Raw genomic sequence first — 18293 nt, forward strand, 5'->3', positions numbered from 1 at the left:
ATGCTCTGTCTCTCTCACTCTCAAAAATGAATAAATGTTAAAAAAAAAAAAAAAAAGGAAAAAAAAAGAGTAATTCCAGGCCATTCACTTAACCAACCTAGTAAAAAGATGCATTACTGCAGAAGCAATGGAGACGGGGGAGAGAAAAAGAACGAAGATAGTACAAATGGCATTTCTGAAATGTTTTGCAAATAATAATCAGATTCACTGTTCAATAAATACTACTGGGCAAATGTACCATGAAGCCTGCTGGCATTGTGTAACTTCCCAAAAGCCATCCAATCTCTGTTGTGTATCTTTCTCAGCCACCTAGAGGCAGGCAGTTATTGGAGTTTCTTGAGGCTGCATGTGTGGGCAGCCAGTAAAACCATGAAGGCTTCAAGTTTGAGGCGATTTTTCATTTTCAACCCTCTCATACCTCTGACTACTAGTCCAAACAGAAGAGAAAGCTATCTTTTTTAACACTTGGAATGAAATCTCTCTACAACATTAACATTTCCAGGAATTAGAATCTTTGGTTACTGTCGATAATTAAGAAATGAAAGGTTTTACCTATAAAGACTTCTCATGAAGGCTTCTTATTATAGTGGAGGAAGTAATTTTTATTGTCCTTAAAAATCACACTTTGTCCCTGAGGTTTGCTTTCATCATTATAGACTAACTACCTGGAGTGTAGCACTTAAAATCAGAAAGGGCAGTTGAGTGTCTGAGCTACTCTATTCCTTTCACATCTTAAACAACTCCCCTCCCACCCTTCTACTCTAAGACTCCCAGATGCCAGGGACATGAATCTGTTCATATTGTCCCCCTAACAATGCCCCCATGCCAGTGCCTTGATCTGGGCTTTCACCCTCTGTATGCATACACTCTCCCTCATCATTGTAGCTATACTAGCTGAGCTGGTCCCAGGCAGGCCTGCCTTTTGGCAACAGAGCTCCTGCTGCTTAAAAATCTCTAGCACTCAGGGCACTGAAGAGAGCATGGGAAGCAGGTGGCAGCACTGTGACAAGGGACGTGGAGAAGGAATGGCAGGATGGGAGGGAATTACAAAATGAATCTTGGCCTCTAGGCATGTTATGTTGAAGGCAGGTCAAACTATAACAAATAAAGAACACATTTTTTACAATGAGTGATAGCATGAATGTGTCTATCAGGTTAGAGATGGTATTCATACAGGGAGGGGAAAAGTCAACATTATTTAAGCTCCTCATAACCAGCAACGAAGTAAAAAGGGATGAACTAACTCTGGCTGGGGAGTTTTGCATCAAGGTGTGAGATTGGGCTTGATAAACTCTAATATGGATTCCTTCACCGATTTCCCTAAGTGGCATTGATTGAAGGGGACTGACCAATATCTGCTTTGTGAGGTGCTTTGGGACGAAAGAAGAATTTGACACATAGGTAAGAGAACTCAAAGATAAAATCCCAAACGAAAACCCTCAATATGTCACACTCAGGCAGCTAGATACATGAGGCCAGTGGTTCAATGCTATGGTTTGAAAGAGGGCTGCTCTACAAAGGCCCACCTGCCTCGTTCTATAAGTCATTTAGATAGTAACTGGCCCCTCCCTACTCCTGACCCCAATCTCAGTGTTGGCTCCTCCCTCCCCATATTTCAAGCGAGGAATGTATAAGCCTCTAAGAGGCTACCCACTCAAGGTTCCAGAGACAGGTGCTACACTGTCACTTGACTCCTTGGAGACAATTCTCAAACCTAATAAGTTAAGTTATTAACACAGGGTTTTTCTTTTTTCTATAAAGTCATGTTCAAACAAAATTTCAAGATCACCATCAATACAACTATTGAGGAAATAAATAATTTAATGATATAAAATAATAAGGAAACTTATCAGTTTTTTGCTCACCCTGAGTAATTAGTTCAAGGAATCAAGAGTGCTGAACTGAACAAGTGATACCAAAAAAATCCTTGAACAGGTTAGAAAAGAAACATCCAAAAATAAACAAAGTATTAAATAAAAATGTTACTGTTGTTTTCAAACTACTGTAACATTTTATTTTAAAAATCTGTATTATATAAACAAAATGTCCTATTAACCAGACCTTTCAGTAGAAGCTTGACACATACTGCATAAAAATCTGCTTTTAACCTTGGTAAAGCAATTAAAGGGTGATTTTTAGTAATTCCATTGCATGAATCAATTTCTCTTTGGAAAGATAAATATTTAAAATTAATGGCCACAGAGACTTCAACTCTCAACTCCCTGCAAACCCACTAAAGTCTTCTTTTCTGTTCTCTGATCCCCTGTGATAGAGAAATGACATTATATTTGGGCTATTTACTTATTAATGAGTTTCATATGAGCTCATTAATGTTCATGAGATTTAACTTATAACTATTAAATTATCTACTTCTTGTTTTAAAAAGATAAACACAAATCAACACCTAAGTGGGTAAAAAGGGATTAATCTGGGTTATTTTACCCATATTTACATCTCTAGGCAGTGCCGTATCTGTGAGGGACCAATTCCTAAATTCATCCAAATACCACAACAGGCATTTTATTGCTGGCACTGCTATCTGAATTGCCAAGCAAGCCCATATAAAAAGGCACCATTTAAGAGCAGCAACTTAGTTATCTGTGATATCAAAAGTTATCAACAATTCATTCACTCAACAAATAGTACCAGATACTCTGCTAAGTGCTGGGAATATAAAGGTGAGTAAAATGATTCCTGTTGTCACAAAGTTTACAGTATGGTAAGGGGAACAGACATCAATCAATCATAACAGTGTGTAATTAAAAAGTGAGATACAAGGAAAAAGAACACAGTGTAAAGTAATAGAATCTGATCTAGACAAATAGTGGGCAACAGAGAGGGCTTCCCTGAGGAAGTGATGCTTGAGCTGAGATCTGCAGGGGACTGGAGGATGGGGGTATGTGGAGGAAAGGGCAGGCATGTGAAAGTCCGAAGTGAAGGGAAGAGCACGTGAAACGACCTGGGGTAAAGGTAAGCCACACCGTTAAGGAAGTTGAAAGCAGGCCACCGTGTTTAGTGCACAGGGAGCTAGAGATACAGAGATAAGAAATAAGTCTTAGAAAGTTCTTAAAATAGGAAGCAGGAAAACGGTGTACCATAACATGGGTTCTAGTGGGGCTTGAACAATGTAAAGCCTGTAAGAGATTTGTAAATTGTAAAGCACCCCATACTTTCATTAGTACTATTTAGTTCCTCTACTTTGTTTTCTAAATAAACTTTTGGTCTGGATGCCAGGTGACAGCCAGAAGGAAAAGAGCCGAAACTAATTCTAACCCAGTGTTTTGCCCCTATACCACACTGCATAAAAATTTCACTGTTTATATCACTTAACTAGTCTAAGGTCTTTACCCAACAGCTAGTGCTTCATAATGACAACTCCAATTATCAGTATTTACTATGTGCTAGGCAATTTTCTAAGTTCTTTATTTAGATTAACTCATTTAATCCTCAATTCTAAAAAGAAGGCTCTATTGCTGTCCAGATGAAAACACTGAGGCTCAAAAAGTTAAGGAAGTTATCCAAAGTCAGACAGCTGGTAAATGTTGACAGTTAACTACAACAGTATTTAGCTTCCGTTTAAAACATTTTGTGTGTGTGTGTATATGTGTGTGCATATATACACGCAGAGGAGAGAACAGAACTCACATGTATAGAAACACATTCACATAATTGACCCAGATCAGCGTCTTAGTCACCTAGTGCCTGAGGTATTAGTGGCACGTGGCAAATACTTTATGAACTGAAGATGGGTATGAGACACTAACAAAAGATTTGAATCTAGAAGTGATTTTGAAGCCTTCCCCCCACACCCCAGTCACGTATTCATTAGTAATTCATTTGATGGCTGTATTTTGTCTCTTTAAAAAAAAAAATTTTTTTTTTTTTTCAGACAAAGTGAGCGGGGCGGGGGGGGGGGGGGGGTGCGTGAGGTAGAGAATCCGAAGCAGGCTCCACACCGTCAGCCGGGAGCCCAACGCGGGGCTAGAACCCACAAACCGCGGGATCATGACCCCAGCCGAAACCAACAGTCGGACGCTTAACCGAGCCACCCAGGCCCTGTTAAATTGAAGATTTCTCTACATTACCTTTGTTATAGTTCACAGACTTTAGCCTGGAGGTCAGTGGGATAATGGGAAGGACAATGAACTAGTTCGAACCACTCTCCAGCCACAACTGGCCATCACACCAGGGACACTTGCCCTCCCGGGCCTTTACGCTTGCTGTTCACTCTCTCTAGAACACTATTTCTCCCTTGGGTTCCTCTGCTCAAACATCACCACCTCATAAAAGACCTTTCCTAATCTAATCTAACTTAAATTAGTCTCATCAGACCTTTAATACATCACTCAGTTTAATTTCATTTCTTTCATGAAATTGACCACTCTTTAATCATCTCTTTAATGTCCACTCACCCCACTCCCCAATTCTAGCAAGGCAAGAGCTTTGTCTAGCTGGTTCTCTGGATGTATCCTCCAGTGAACCAAACTAGGCAAATAAATATTTAATTCACGAATTAGAATTACCTCAGATTTACCTCTGTTCTGTCAAGCCCTCAATGCCCTTAAGCTTTTCATTTCCCAATGGCTCTACATCCTACTTTCAACAGGAACACCATTTTTACATTACTTTGCCGTTCACAAAGTAGTCTGGACTCCATTTTCTGAGCAGAGACCCTCAACCGATCTTGAGAAGGGAGGTATAGCCTGGCAAAAACCACCATTCTCCCCATTTTACAGTCCAGGAAATAGAGCCTCAGAAGGGATTCAACCGCAGCCATGCCGAAAACACGGGAAGGAGCCCTGAAGGATGTACAGGTTCCGAAAAGCCTTTCCCGCAAGCCAGCGCCGTGGATTCTAGATACTTCATCACCTTTATTACTATTGTTCTACGGTACTCATTCTGGACGCATTCCACGGCTAGGGAACGTGCGCCAAACCCTTCGCCGCGTCCCCGCGCGCCCCAGACTCTTAACCTAGGCCGCGCCCCCGCGCGCCCCGCCCCCGGCCCCGCCCCCACCGCCCCAGCCTCACGCCGCGTCGCGGCCTCTGCTCCCGCCCCGCCAGGGCTCCCGCGCCCCGCGGGGACCGCCCCTCCCGTCCTAGCCAATCAGCAGAGCTCGGGGGGCGGGGCCACAGGACCCATCCCTCCTATCTGGGCACCAGTTGGTCGGGCCAGCCATCGCTCATGAAGTCGCGCCCCGCACCCGCCTCCCTCCTTTTCCTCCACCCTCCCTTCAGAAAAAACGGCGGTTGGGCCGCGGCGGTCTCCAACGGCGGGCGGGAAGCGGAGGGGCGAGGAGCTGGGGAACTAGGGAAGGAGGGACTGCAGGGAGGAGGAGGATGAAAGGGAGGAGGAGGGGAGCCCGGCCCAGCCGGAGCCATCTCCATCGAGAACAAAATGGCGGCGCTGGCGGAGGGCCAGCTGTGAGGCGGGGCCGCGGCCATTCCCCCTCCGCCCCCACCCTCGCGCCGGCCGGGCCGGTCAGGGGGAGCCCGCTCGCTTCGCCCGGCCGCGGGCGGGGAGGGGAGGGGAGCGGCCCGGCCCACTATGCAAAGCGTCCGGCGCCGCCGCCGCCGCCGCCCCGTGGCAAAGGTAAAAGGGTCGGGTTCAGCCGCCGTCGCGGCGGCTCCATGTCCGCGCGCCAGGCCCGCCCCCTCTGCCGCTGGCCCGAGCCCGCTCCGGCCCCTTTTCAATTTTACCTCAGGATTTGGCGCCAAAGCGGCCTCGAAGCAGGTCCCGTGTCTGCGGCGGACGGCCCCCGACGCGGAGGGCAGGGCGCGGGGAGGCCGGGCTCCCGGCGTTGGCGGATGGCGGGAGCCCGGGGGCCGCGGGCTCGCGGGGCAGCAGGCGAGAGAAGAGACGCCGAGGTGGGAGCGGGGGCGGCGGGGGCGGGCCCGGGGGCGCCGCCGGGGTCGCGGGGAAGGGGGGGTTTGTTATTGTTTTTGTCAGTGAAAGGTCAGAGTTCGTGACCCCGGTGCCGCCGCCGCCGCCGCCCGCGCGCTGGTAGGAGGAGGGCGAATGTTCTTCTTCCTCTTCCCAGCGCCAGCCTCGCCGCGGCCGCGGGGGGCGGGCGAGCACGCGATTGGCTGAGACGCGCGCGCGCACCGGAACGCCGCGGCCGGCGCTGGTCCATCCGGCCCCTCGGTGGCCCGCGGGCCCGGCGGCGGGCGGGCGCTGGGGTCAGGGCGGTCGGCCTGGGGCCGCCGCCCCGGACTCGGCCGGCGTAGCCGCCAGACGAAATTTAAATGGCGCGGCCGCTTCTGTTTCCAGGGCAAAGGGCCGGTTGGGCTTGTTAAAACCTAGGAGTGCCGGGCACCGTTATTCGGGTGCAGGCCCTCCCCTCCTGGGGGACCGAGAGCTTCGCGAGGCTAGGTGGGGACAGTTTTCTCCCTGTGACATTCTCCATCCTGGCCTCCCGCCGAGCTGAAGTTTCTGTGTTTGTTGATTGAAGAAGCAGTCACAGCAGAGAGCCTGTAGGTTAAAAGTGGCTGGTTTATTGGTGGGTATTGGATTGTTTGTGCCCTACACGTTACTGATGGTTTTTATTTAGGTTTTAAAGGTCGCCAGCTTCTGGCAGTATTAGGTATTGAAATCATCCAAAACCTGTTATTAATGGTCTTTTAGCGAACATGTGACCCAAAGCTTGTTAAGTCTTTTCCTGTCTTCCCGTGATTTGGAACTAGTAAACAGTGATACATAAGTGTATATAAAACAACGCTTTGCGAAATTGCTTAAATATATAAAGAAAAGTGCTTCTCTTGACCTTGGGAACTTAGGGTTGTGGGTTTTCTTTAGATGTTTCTCTCTTTTTAAGTTGTGGTTTTTGACTTGCTTGAGAAGGTATCCTAGATGCCCTGAAATTTTTTGGCTAGACTCTCCTTGATTATCATGCTTTGTAGGAGGAAGATCCTCTGGTAATTGATTTTTCTTTTTTTCACTTTTCTTGTTTGTTCCGAATAGGTACTGATCCCAAGATGGAAGGATTAACCTTTTTTCTTAAACATTTGCGCTTTGATCAGGCTGACCCCAACTTTTGAGTATTTTGTCCGTAATTTCTGTTTTATAAGAAATGCTTTAAATGCACTTATTTTTTTCTTCTCCCATGTTCTCAACTCAAAAAGAAGTGGGGAAGGGAGTTAAGTTTGTAATGTCTTGGTGAATCACACAGACCCTGAAACTGGAAGGGGCCTCAGGAACTCAGGAACTGCCAGTCCTCTGGCAGGAAGATTTTACAGGAGAGGCGGGTCAAGTGATGTGGGTATGGTAACATGCTGTTTTGATGGTAAATCCTTATAAACATGAACTGCTCTTATAATTGTGTACTTGCAAAAATTGATTTTTTAATGTTGAATAATGCTTTTAGATACTGTGTAAAAATTCACACATCAGTGAGTTTTGGGGTTTTTTGTTTTTGCAAGCATATTACAGTTGCACTAGTTTTGAGGTAAATACTAAACAATCATTACTGTTTCTATAATGGCCTATAATTTTCTAATTTTCTTCACTTAATACCCAGCAGTACTGTGAACAAGCACAGTTATTTTACTGAGGTGAAGGAACTGAGGCCCAGGTAAGGTAAGCAACCTGCCAGATGTTACGGGTGCAATAAGGGAAGCTAGGACTCTCACCTAGTCCTTTGACCTTAAGGCTTATGCTATAAAACCATGCTGCATCAGTTTGGCCTGTTGGTAATAGCATTCAGTAAATGTTCACTTAAAAGCTAGTTGTTTAGGGGCGCCTGGGTGGCTCAGTCGGTTAAGCATCCGACTTCAGCTCAGGTCATGATCTCACAGCCTGTGTCTCCCTCTTTCTCTGCCCCTCCCCTGTTCATGCTCTGTGCAGATTGCAGACAATATATGCAGGTAACAGGCCTCTGCAAGCTGAGGTCAGTGCTACCGTAGTGCCATTTTTTTTTGCTCCATTGTGTTTTCACTAGCACGCCTTTTAGTGTTTTAAGTGGCTTTAATCACAAAAAATATTCAAGTTGTACTATATTACTTATATGTTATACTATATGTTTTTTTGACTGTCTATTAATAAGTATCCACATTTGCATTAACAGTGATTTTATATTGTTTTATATGCCTTTCAAGGGTTCTTGGCTGGGGGTGTACTTCAGAACTGCCAAGCCCTCAGTGATTGTGAAGCAGTAAGCTTTGGGTGGGGCCTGGCATCAGCACTTCTGAGCATCACATAGAATTTTTTTTTTTTTTTTTTTTTTTTTTGCATCACATAGAATTCTGTACCTACCGGCCTGAACCACTGATCTAGTTCCAAAAATGTGTGGCAAAAATAACAAGACAAAACTTTTTGTTTCACTTTTTGACATGCAGCTTTTTAAAAAACCGATTGATCACGACTGAAGGGGTCTTGACAGGAGTGATGGTCTGTCTGGCAGTACCTAGCTGTTGTGTGTGTAGCATCTTGGCAACTACCCAGACTGTAAGCCCTGTATCAAAATGTGTCTTATCCCTCTTATCTCAGCCCTTAACACAGTACCTAGTAAAGAGTTTGTATGAAGTTGGCATTTACTAAATCAGTGCTTTTCCCAGCAACAGTATATAGTAAACAGTATTCATATTGTCATCTTGCTTTTTGTTTGTTTAAAATTTTTTTAATGCTTATTTATTTTTGAGAGGCAGAGCACGAGCAGGGGAAGGGCAGAGAGAGAAGGAGACAGAATCTGAAGCAGGCTCCAGGCTCTGAGCTGTCAGCACAGAGCCCCACGCCCGAACCCATGAACCATGAGATCGTTGCCTGTGGCAAAGTCAGATGCTTAACTGACTGAGCTACCCAGGTGTCCCTGTTATCATCTTCCTTTTAAGATGAACTCAGTGAAAACAAAGTTTGGTGACTTACCTGAGCTGGGATGTGGGTCTGGGACTGTTGGCTCCTTACACTGCCCTCTCTGTACCTCTGAGCAGGTTGTTTTTTCACACCACTTAACTAACTAGTATGTTCTTTAGTCAATCATTACATAACTTGTCCGTGAGCTTCTTGAGAGCAGGAACTATACTGTGCAGTTTCGTTTTGTACGTAGCCCAGAGTAAACATTTTTTTGCTAAGCAGGGTTATTTGAGATTTGCATTTAAATGGTAAATGTCAAAGAAAACGAAATTTTGGTTAAACAATCATTGTAGATGTGCTTAATTTTTCAAGTTACTATTTTTTTTCAATATATGAAGTTTATTGCCAAATTGGTTTCCATACAACACCCAGTGCTCATCCCTTCAAGTTACTATTAAGCAAAGATTTTTTTTTAACTTGTAAGGATACTGCTATTGTGGTAGTGTAAATGATGATTTTCCTTTTTATTTTAGACTGAGAAGGCTTAATAATCACCTTCATAAGTACTTACATCTTTGTGCCAACTTTTCTGTTAAAGCTTATTCTCTGTTACTGTGTGTACTAATTTATGAAACTTCTGTTTGTTATTTATATAATTATGACATGTTTATAAAATAAACTTTTAAACCTCATAATTCTTATTGGTCTTTTTTAAGAATGTGGAATCTAAACAGATGTAATCAATGAATACCAGATTGCATGTTCCTTATACTCACACATTATCCTGTTTAATCTTCAGAATAACTTTGTGAAGTGAATGGTATTGTCTTGTTTTTATAGCTGAAGAGGCTGAGGCCTTAAAGGGGAGCATGACTTCCCCAAAGTCACATGATGAGCAAGTGGTGGAACATTTATTCATAAGTTATTTCTGCTTATTTCTTCTCTTCTGTCCTTGAGGACTTTGAGAAGAAAACCGTCTTCACCCCACCACCATGATCTGTCAAAGTCAAGCTCTGTCACAATAGAAGGCTACTTGGAGAGGTCTCAGATTCTGTATACAGGGCTCTTGTTTTTTCCCAGAAAGAGAAAAGTGAGTGATCCTGTGGTGGACTGGGGAGACTGGAAAACAGGGACACTGCAAGTGAGTTCCTGAGCCTCTCCAGAACAGCTTTCACTGGGAGTTTTGCCCCTTTAGTTTCTATCCTGAGGCTTCCTGGGCCTTGAAGAGGTGTTATTTCAAAGTTGTGTTTGGCTCAAATATCTTGGAGCATGACAGAAAATTAGATTATCTTAGAAAAGTGCACTTGCCCTTGGTCCCCTGTTTTAGAATGTGGATTGCTTGGAAGAATGTTTTTTAAGTTTGCCTGATTAGAAACTCTCAATCTTGAGGCTTGGGAGTTCTTACAAGCCCAGCACCACCACAAGAATTAATCACTTGGGTCTAAGTCTAAACAGTGGCATTCCTTGAGTTTCTTAAAGAAGAGATTATTTTAGGGGCACCTAGGTGGCTCAGTCAGTTAAGCAGCTGAGTTGATTTTGGCTCAGGTCACGATCTCAATTCATGGGTGCGAATCATGTATCGTGCTCCACCATGACAGTGCAGAGCCTGCTTGGGATTCTCTCTCTCCGTCACCCGCCCCCCCCCCCCCTCCGGAAATAAATAAACTTAGAAAAAGGAGAGAGATTATTTCACCCCTACAGCCTCTTCACTACAGGCCAGAAAATGCAACTCAAAGCCAAAAGTCTTGGAAAAGCCGTTCCCTTCTGTGCTTTGCTTTGGATCCTGCCCTTCACCTTGGGGAGAGATAAGATGCTGCTATGAGGTTTCTGGCCTTGGGGAGGCTCTGGGTACATTGTCAAGACGGTATGCATAAATCCTTTTGGTTCTGTCCTCACATTTGGCTCCTCCTCCACTGTTCTCTAGTTTAGGTATTATTTCTGTCCCAGTGTCAGGGTTTCTTAACCTTCCAAACCAGTCTCCAGCTGCCCCCTCCCACCCAGCCTCCCTCTCTTACTCCCTCCTTTTCTTCCACTGCCTGTTCTGTAACAGCCATTTCTAGTGCTCTTCTATTAATAAAGTTCTTTAATGGTTCTGCATTGCTTAGGGCTGAAGTGAAAACTTCGATGCCTAAAGTGGGGACAGTGGGCGTTGGGTCTGGCAGGTATTCTAAAGGAGGTCAGTAAGCTGAGGTAAACCTCCATTAGTACAGTAAATGGTCATAGTGACACCCGGAGAGCTCACTGGACTTGAAGGGGTGGCCCCTTATCAGCACCTGCAATGCAGCCAAAGATGGGTTTTTTGAGAGAAGCCAGAAATCCAGATTTGTAAATGAAATCTCTTGACTTTCCAATACTGGCAATTTGTAAATTGTTTTTAAACTATGCAAGCCAAGCATCCTCTTTTAAACATGGTTCTGGGTCTCAGAACTAGTTTGGGACCTTTGACCAATCAGATAAAAATCTAAGCTGAGCCAGGGCCACTGAAAGTCCTTCACAGTGAGTCTTTTCAGCCCCTTACAGATTAAAGCATCATTCAAGGGTAGTCTTCCAATAAAAACACCTGAACTCAGAATTTTGATCCTTCTATTTGTTCAATAGAAGGAATACATTTTAATCTGTCATGGAAAGGGAATTTGGCAGGCAGGAGACAGAAGCCCATGTCTACAGATCGAATGCAGTGGTGTGTGTGTGTGTGTGTGTGTGTGTGTGTGTGTGTGCGCCCATGTCTACAGATCGAATGCAGTGGTGTGTGTGTGTGTGTGTGTGTGTGTGTGCGCGCGCCCATGTCTACAGATCGAATGCAGTGGTGTGTGTGTGTGTGTGTGTGTGTGTGTGTGTGGCAGGTGGAGGCATGTTCCTTTTGTAGTTCTCATTTTTCCAGAGCATAAATTTACTGTCTCCTGCCAGGGTGGGGAAGCAGAGTCATTTGTCTCTATTCAGTGGTATTAGGGTATTTGAGGGTCTCATGACTGCTTACAGAGACTTTCAGCTGATGCTCTTGTTACTCCCACTCTAGCCTTCCCAGACACCTGTGCCTTCAAATTCCCAAGCCTCTCCAGAGGGCCAGCCCTTATGTCTCACTGGGGTCCCTCCCTGCAGGCACTTTGGTATTTGTTTTCTCCTCTGCTAAGTCAGCTGCCACTATCCATGCATGTGACTTCCAAAAATGAGTTGACTATTTTGATACTCTCTGCCTTTTCTTGCATTTTCTTTGTCCTTTAGGTTACATCTTTTTACTCATTTACTGTCCTAGTAGGTTTTAGAAAGGAGCCAAGAAATGCATGTTTCCTGGTTATCACTGCATAACTAGTCACATCCAAACTCAAGGGCTTAAAAACCACTTTCTTAAATTACTATCTTGCAGTTCTGGGGGCTCAGATAGGAGGTTCTCTCCTGAGGCCTCTTATAGTTGCAGTCAGAAAGTGGCTGGAGCTAAAGTCATCTGAAAGGCTTCCTACTCTGTCTAGAGATTGATGCTGGTTGGCAGTGTGAACCCTGACATGTGACCTCTCTATGTGTCCTGGGCTTCCTCATAGCATGGTGGATGCATTCCAGGAGTGCACAAGAGAACAAAGTAGCATTTTATAGAAGTCACTTCCTCTGCTACTCCTTGAGCCATCACACGGGTCTGCCCAGGTTCAAGGAGAAGGGATGTGCACTCCACTCCTTGATGGGAGGAGTATCAAATCCCATTGTAAGAACACGCAGGAGGGCATCTATTACGGTGGCCATCTTTGACAGAATAGACTCCATCTAATGTGGGAAGACCAGAGTGGTCTTTCTAACACAGCTGTTTCACCCTCCATTTTAAAGCATCTGAAGGACCCCTCTACCCCATCTAGAAACTATAGGATAGGTGCAATGGCTCTGAATGAACTGGTCACAAACAGCCTTTCTTGTTTCATCTGTTTTTGTGATTTCCTCCCTGTATAATTCACTGTATAGTTCTGCACTCTCCCATTTCCTGAATATGCCACATGGTATCCTACTCATTCTCACACACCTTACTCATTCTGCTCCCTGCCTCCAGGGGCCTCTCTGACGCCCATCTCTGTGAGGCAAGTCCTCCTTTGTCCATTCACCTCCTCCCCCCCCCCCCCCCCCACCTCCCAACTATTTCCTAATCTGCCTCAGGCACAATCCATTCTCTGTTATCCATTCCACCACAGTGTTATCCTTCTCATGCTTCCAGGACAGAGAATTAGAGTTTTTGTACCTGACTTCTCAGGTGGTTAGCTCCTGAAAGTAAATAACCATGTCTCTAGTGCTTAATACTGTGCCCAGTCTGGTGTCACTGTTAAAATAGCACCTGAATATTACAGGGTTCCAAAGTACCTTAGCATTCTCCTATATGCACAACATTCAGCCCTTGCTCTTCCTCTTCCAGCAGTCAACCAAAAATATCTAGTACCAGGAAACACAACCCCGATTATACTAACCTTTCTTTCCAGCTAATTAATCCTGCAAGTAAATATCATAATGTATTCTTGAGGCTCCAGGTTTGTTGAACAAATTTGATTTGTTCATAGATGTTTTGGTTATGACAGGTAATCAGCATTTCTCTATATTAGGAAAGTCAATATTTATCAGTCAGCTGCATATCAGAGTTTCAATCAGCGGAGTCAGTTTCCAGGATAACTGACCATCAATCATCTTTCAGCTGAGGAGGAGAGGTGCTGGCAGAGTACGGAGTACCCTGGATGTCTTGGCATGTTCCAGACTTGCCATTAACTGATTGTGGCACTTTAGATGAGATCCAATTCATGAGTCTGTTGGCTCCGAGGTCAGTTGAGGCCACCCTATCTGCCAGGGTGGGTAAGTGTGGAAGGAAGAATATGGAAGCACTGTTACAAGTGGTAAACTGAGGCATTCGTGAAGCCTGCTGAACCTCAAAGCTCAAAACTCTTGTGTGAAGCCCTGAACTAAACACAAGAAACTTGAGATGTTTAATGCAGTATGTTAAATGTATTTAAAATTTTGAGATATGGTATTTAGCAAACGTTCTATCGTGATTTTTCCCCCCAAAGAGAGAACTTGTCAAGAAACACTATGTTGTATTCTCTACTAGAAGTTTTATCCCCATAGCTTCCCTAAATAGGAAAAAGATTATTCTCTTAAAGATTTTTCACAAAGAAACCTTAATAATGCCAAGGGACGTATCTGGAAAAAGGAAAGCTTTTTAAGAAATGTTGTTTAAAAGGCCATCTTCTTCACGTATTTTTGTCCGGAGGGGATGTTTCTGGTCCTAGGTAGCAAGGGATGGACTCACAGGATGACAGTGATATCTTGATAATTGTAAAAATGGAAGATGTTTATTGAGTAGGTGAAAGGTTGAGATTTAAGAGAAATTAGTCAGATTGCTACTGTGAAAACTAATGGTCATTTTCCACCTTGTCCCATAAAAAAAGATTCAGGGTCACACTGAGTGGTATTATAGCTGTATTTTAAAAAGAGCTGTCTAATTTTATGCCTGTAATAACTTCCATAATTATACATGTTGGAATAATCAAGTCTCATGCTTTGGGGTATAGCCAATTACTGTAGCTATCAAGAGGTAATTTATTTTTTCATGTATGTTCCTCACAGCAGGGCAGCTCCATTACACATTCATGAATTCTAGTGTGGTATTGTTAGGGGTTGTCAAGTACAGGCCACTGGATTTGAAGGGCCACAGATTTACTGGAGATGGCAATTCTTTTAAATTCTCATCTCCTCCTGTTCATGCTCTGTCTCTCTCTGTCCTAAAAAAAATAAATAAACGTTGAAAAAAAAATTAAAAAAAAAAAAAAAAGGGGGGCGCCTAGGTGGCGCAGTCGGTTAAGCGTCCGACTTCAGCCAGGTCACGATCTCGCGGTCCGTGAGTTCGAGCCCCGCGTCGGGCTCTGGGCTGATGGCTCAGAGCCTGGAGCCTGTTTCCGATTCTGTGTCTCCCTCTCTCTCTGCCCCTCCCCCGTTCATGCTCTGTCTCTCTCTGTCCTAAAAAAAATAAACGTTGAAAAAAAAAATTAAAAAAAAAATTCTCATCTCCTTCTCATATCTGTTACTTAAAAGGAGTTCTTAGGAACATATAGGCTTATTGTGTTATGCTTTACCACAAGACCAGTTTTTGGATACAGCTGTTGGATACAGCTGTTGGTGAACACATTAGAAATATAGCCAAATCCTTCCTTACTTTCCCTGAGTCCACCTTTGGAGAGAATGTGAATTGCACTTTTGAAGGTGAGGTCCTAATTTTGAAGAGAACTTGAGGTCATTTAGGGCAGTTCTCACTTGAGTGGGTAATCTTTACATAATAAACCAAAGTAGTCACTGTTGAAAATAAGCTTTGGGAGCCCCTGACATAAAAGATATTGCTATTCTAAAGTTCTATAATTGCAACTCTTAGCTGCTGGATAATTATTATAATTTACATATACCAATAACAGGCATGTTACTTTACTTACAGGTATATGGTACCTTAATTGCTACCATATCCATTTCCTGATCAAAACTATTTCTGTAGGTTTACCATGAATTTTATACCTTCTCCCTTCTTGTAATATTTTTGAAGCATTCAAAAACTAAAACTGGCAACGACCTTACATTTGAATATGTGTCTTTTGGTTCATTATATGTCTAACTGCAACTTTGTGCTCCTGACACTTTTAGGCTAGTGGTTTAAAAAAATTGTTGACTGTAATCTGTAAGTATAAATACATTTTACATCAGCAATCAGTAATATGATGTGTATGCACATACATGACTGAAACCACAATGTCATAAAATAGTCTTTAAGGATGATAGGTATGCTCTGCTGTGTTCTCCTGTGCTGTCTTCAGTGTGCCTGGGGGGGGGGGGGGGTGGGAGCTGGGAGAAGGGAGCTGGGTGTGACCCAATGCCATCGATTTCATAACCCACTCCTACAGTTAAAAAAAAACAAGGCCAAAAAACTTGTTCACGGTACTTTTTTTTTTTCCTCATTCTTTCTTAACACGGATTTTATTTTCTATGAGCCTCTCTTTCACTCTTGTGGAAATGCTGCATTTCTACTCCTGCTCTATTGTAACGGTACCCATGAAAGACCATCAAGAGAATGAGGCCTGTTGTCATTCTGTTGTGTCAACACAGGATGCCCTTTCCTATACAACCACCACCAGATTCTCTGTGTAAGGAAGAGAACTTGCTCCATGGCCCTGCACAGCCTTGGCATTATACGAATCCAAACTACACTCTTCTTTCCAAAAGATGTCATCCAAAGGGTGGACTTTATGGGTGGATCCTCAGCAGCCATCCTCCCCTCAGCCCCCAGCTGACAGGTCTGTCCCTGTGAGTAGCTCAGGAAAGGGCAGGCGTAAGTGTGGACCTTGAAAGGCATGGAAGGCCTGCTGGGTTCTTCTAAGAAAAAGCTAGTGCAGGAAGATGAGCCCCGCCTCCCTGGTGCCCATGAACAGGGAAACCTGTAACCCAGCCATCAGTGGCAGTCACTGATCAGTCTCTGGAGAACCAGCCCTGGAATCAGGCTGATACTGGACAACAGATTAGAGAAACCCAAAGAGCTTGGTTCTTAAGGACACTGTCTAATCCTCAAAGTGCCCTGCTTTTGGACTTCCTCTTGTAGAGTTAATTTCCTAGATGTTTAAACCAATTTGATGTTGGTTTCTTCTCACCTGCTGTTGAAAACAGACTTCTTCTTAGTGTGGATACATCTGTCCTCTCAACTGACTGTCAATGTGTGCAAGCACAAAAACTGCCACAATTATAGAAGTCACAAAGCACAGGCTGAATGAACTAACAGAATGTACAAGCATGTTGTTGACGGTCTTGTAGCCGAACAAACTCGGGCTCCAGCTTGGTCCTACCACTCCTAGCCCAGGTGGCCTCAGTCCCCATTTAGGGCTTCAGTGTTTAGTGATGACATTTACACAGTTGAACAGAAGGCTGGGCTGGATGAGGAAAAAACTCTGACCTTGTTACCCTGCAGTGGTGGTAGCAGGGCTGTCGGTGTCCTTGGCACTGGCCCCGTGGCATACACCCAAAGGCTGCCCTCGGTCCACACCCACACATGGGTCCAGGCTGCATCCAAGGGAGAATGAGTGGTCAGCTGATCTGTCAGCCTGACCACAATTCAAAGCCTACTTCTGATATGTGAAAGAATTATTACCAGGAGCCAGGAACTCAACCAATGTCCCTGGACACTTTGTTTCTAGTGGGCTTTGTATTAGTAATCATGAACAAGAATTCTACCTACTCACTAAGACAAATCCAGGCTGGAAAAACATTGCAGGGAAGGGGGGAAGCTGCTAGAAAGTAAGTGCCTGCTTTCAGTGCAACTCCAGTTTCATAAAATTTGATTCCCAGAAGCAGGCAGAGGCCAACCATGTAAAGGTCTGTGTGTTTTTTTGACCCATGTATGAATAATTCAGGGAGAGGTCATTCAAAACAAATGGGGGGGGTGGTGACCAAAGGGGCCCAGCCTGCCTGTGTCAGGCCCTCCTCAGTCCTGGTTTCTCTTTCTTGCCATTTTCATGGATAAGAAGGAAGGTCATTTTTTGCATATTGTCTTCATCTTGTAGTGTCACAGAGCAGGGCCCATGACTTATTTCACTTTGTACAATGCATGCCCTTTCCCACGGGTTTATGGTTTCCAGTCCGCTTTCTTGAGCGTTTGGTTTGTGCTTTGTCCCTGAACTCTTTGGAAAACTGTAATAGTGTCCGTGTGACTGGTGAAGACACTGAGGCTCGGAGCTACTGAAGCGAGTGAGTTGCCCAAGGCCTGCACGCTCTTATTTCTGGCCTATAGCCTGGCGCAGAACGGCTTTCTCCCTAGAAACACAGCCTTTGCAGGAGGCACACAGCAGAGGGGCTGTTCTGGGAGCAGGGGGCAAAGCACATACCATGGGGGCCTCAGGCAGTGTGGCCATGGCATCAAAGCTGGCCATTTCTCCAGCCTCTGGGCCCAGTGGAAAGGAGGAGGCCCCATGAACCCGTAAAATGGGCTGGACAAAGAAAAAGTCAGGGAAGGAACGACAAGCAAAATAGGCCAGTAGAAATCAGCTGAAATCAAAGAACCATGGGAAAGACAGGTAAAAGCAAGTGGCAGGCAAACCAAGTGGGTCCTTGCCCAGTCACACTGAGCTGTAGAGGAGCTTGGTGGCCCCTGACACTTTCTTTCATAAAACCAATTCAGTAGGTTTTCTGTATAACCCAGGTGGTTTTTATTAGGGTAACTACTCACTGAGAAATAAAAGCCCTATTACCTCTTGTTTATAGAGCATCAGAAATAGGATGTCATATGGTACAAGAGGCCTTCGGATGACTTCCAGATGCATAACTCTGCCCGGAGCTCAGACACTGACAATGGCCAGTGACACACAGCAGACTGCGGAAGCTCCCACTACCTGGTGCCGAAGTCTTGCTGTACTTTTCAAAGGCTCAGAGGCTCTAGAAGGCCCACTGAAATATGACGATGAAAATGGTTGCATTGGAATTGATCCCTCAAAAATTAATAAAAAGATCTGTCTAATCAC

At 44.6% G+C, this 18293-nt stretch overlaps 1 protein-coding gene and 1 long non-coding RNA gene across 5 annotated transcripts in view; one reads left to right on the forward strand and one right to left on the reverse strand.

Annotated features, from left to right (window-relative positions):
* The window catches only part of NR2C2 (nuclear receptor subfamily 2 group C member 2), a 100511-nt gene extending 94504 nt beyond the window's left edge, over positions 1-6007 (reverse strand). For 3 of the 4 annotated variants that reach the window (XR_007148899.1, XM_047843599.1, XM_047843579.1), the window contains exon 1: positions 5700-6007. The gene's annotated coding sequence lies outside the window, so the exon portion shown is untranslated. Of the gene's footprint in view, positions 1-4869; positions 4892-5699 lie in introns of those variants that run through there. The other variant, XM_047843628.1, reaches the window with a different exon arrangement.
* Positions 6008-6100: 93 nt separating this feature from the next.
* On the forward strand, positions 6101-18292 carry LOC125157215 (uncharacterized). The gene is made up of 2 exons (XR_007148909.1): positions 6101-6499; positions 18037-18292. It is a non-coding gene; the product is annotated as an uncharacterized LOC125157215 (long non-coding RNA).
* Position 18293: the final 1 nt, after the last annotated feature.

The sequence above is a fragment of the Prionailurus viverrinus genome, chromosome A2, assembly GCF_022837055.1.
Source record: "Prionailurus viverrinus isolate Anna chromosome A2, UM_Priviv_1.0, whole genome shotgun sequence".
Taxonomy (NCBI): Eukaryota; Metazoa; Chordata; class Mammalia; order Carnivora; family Felidae; genus Prionailurus; species Prionailurus viverrinus.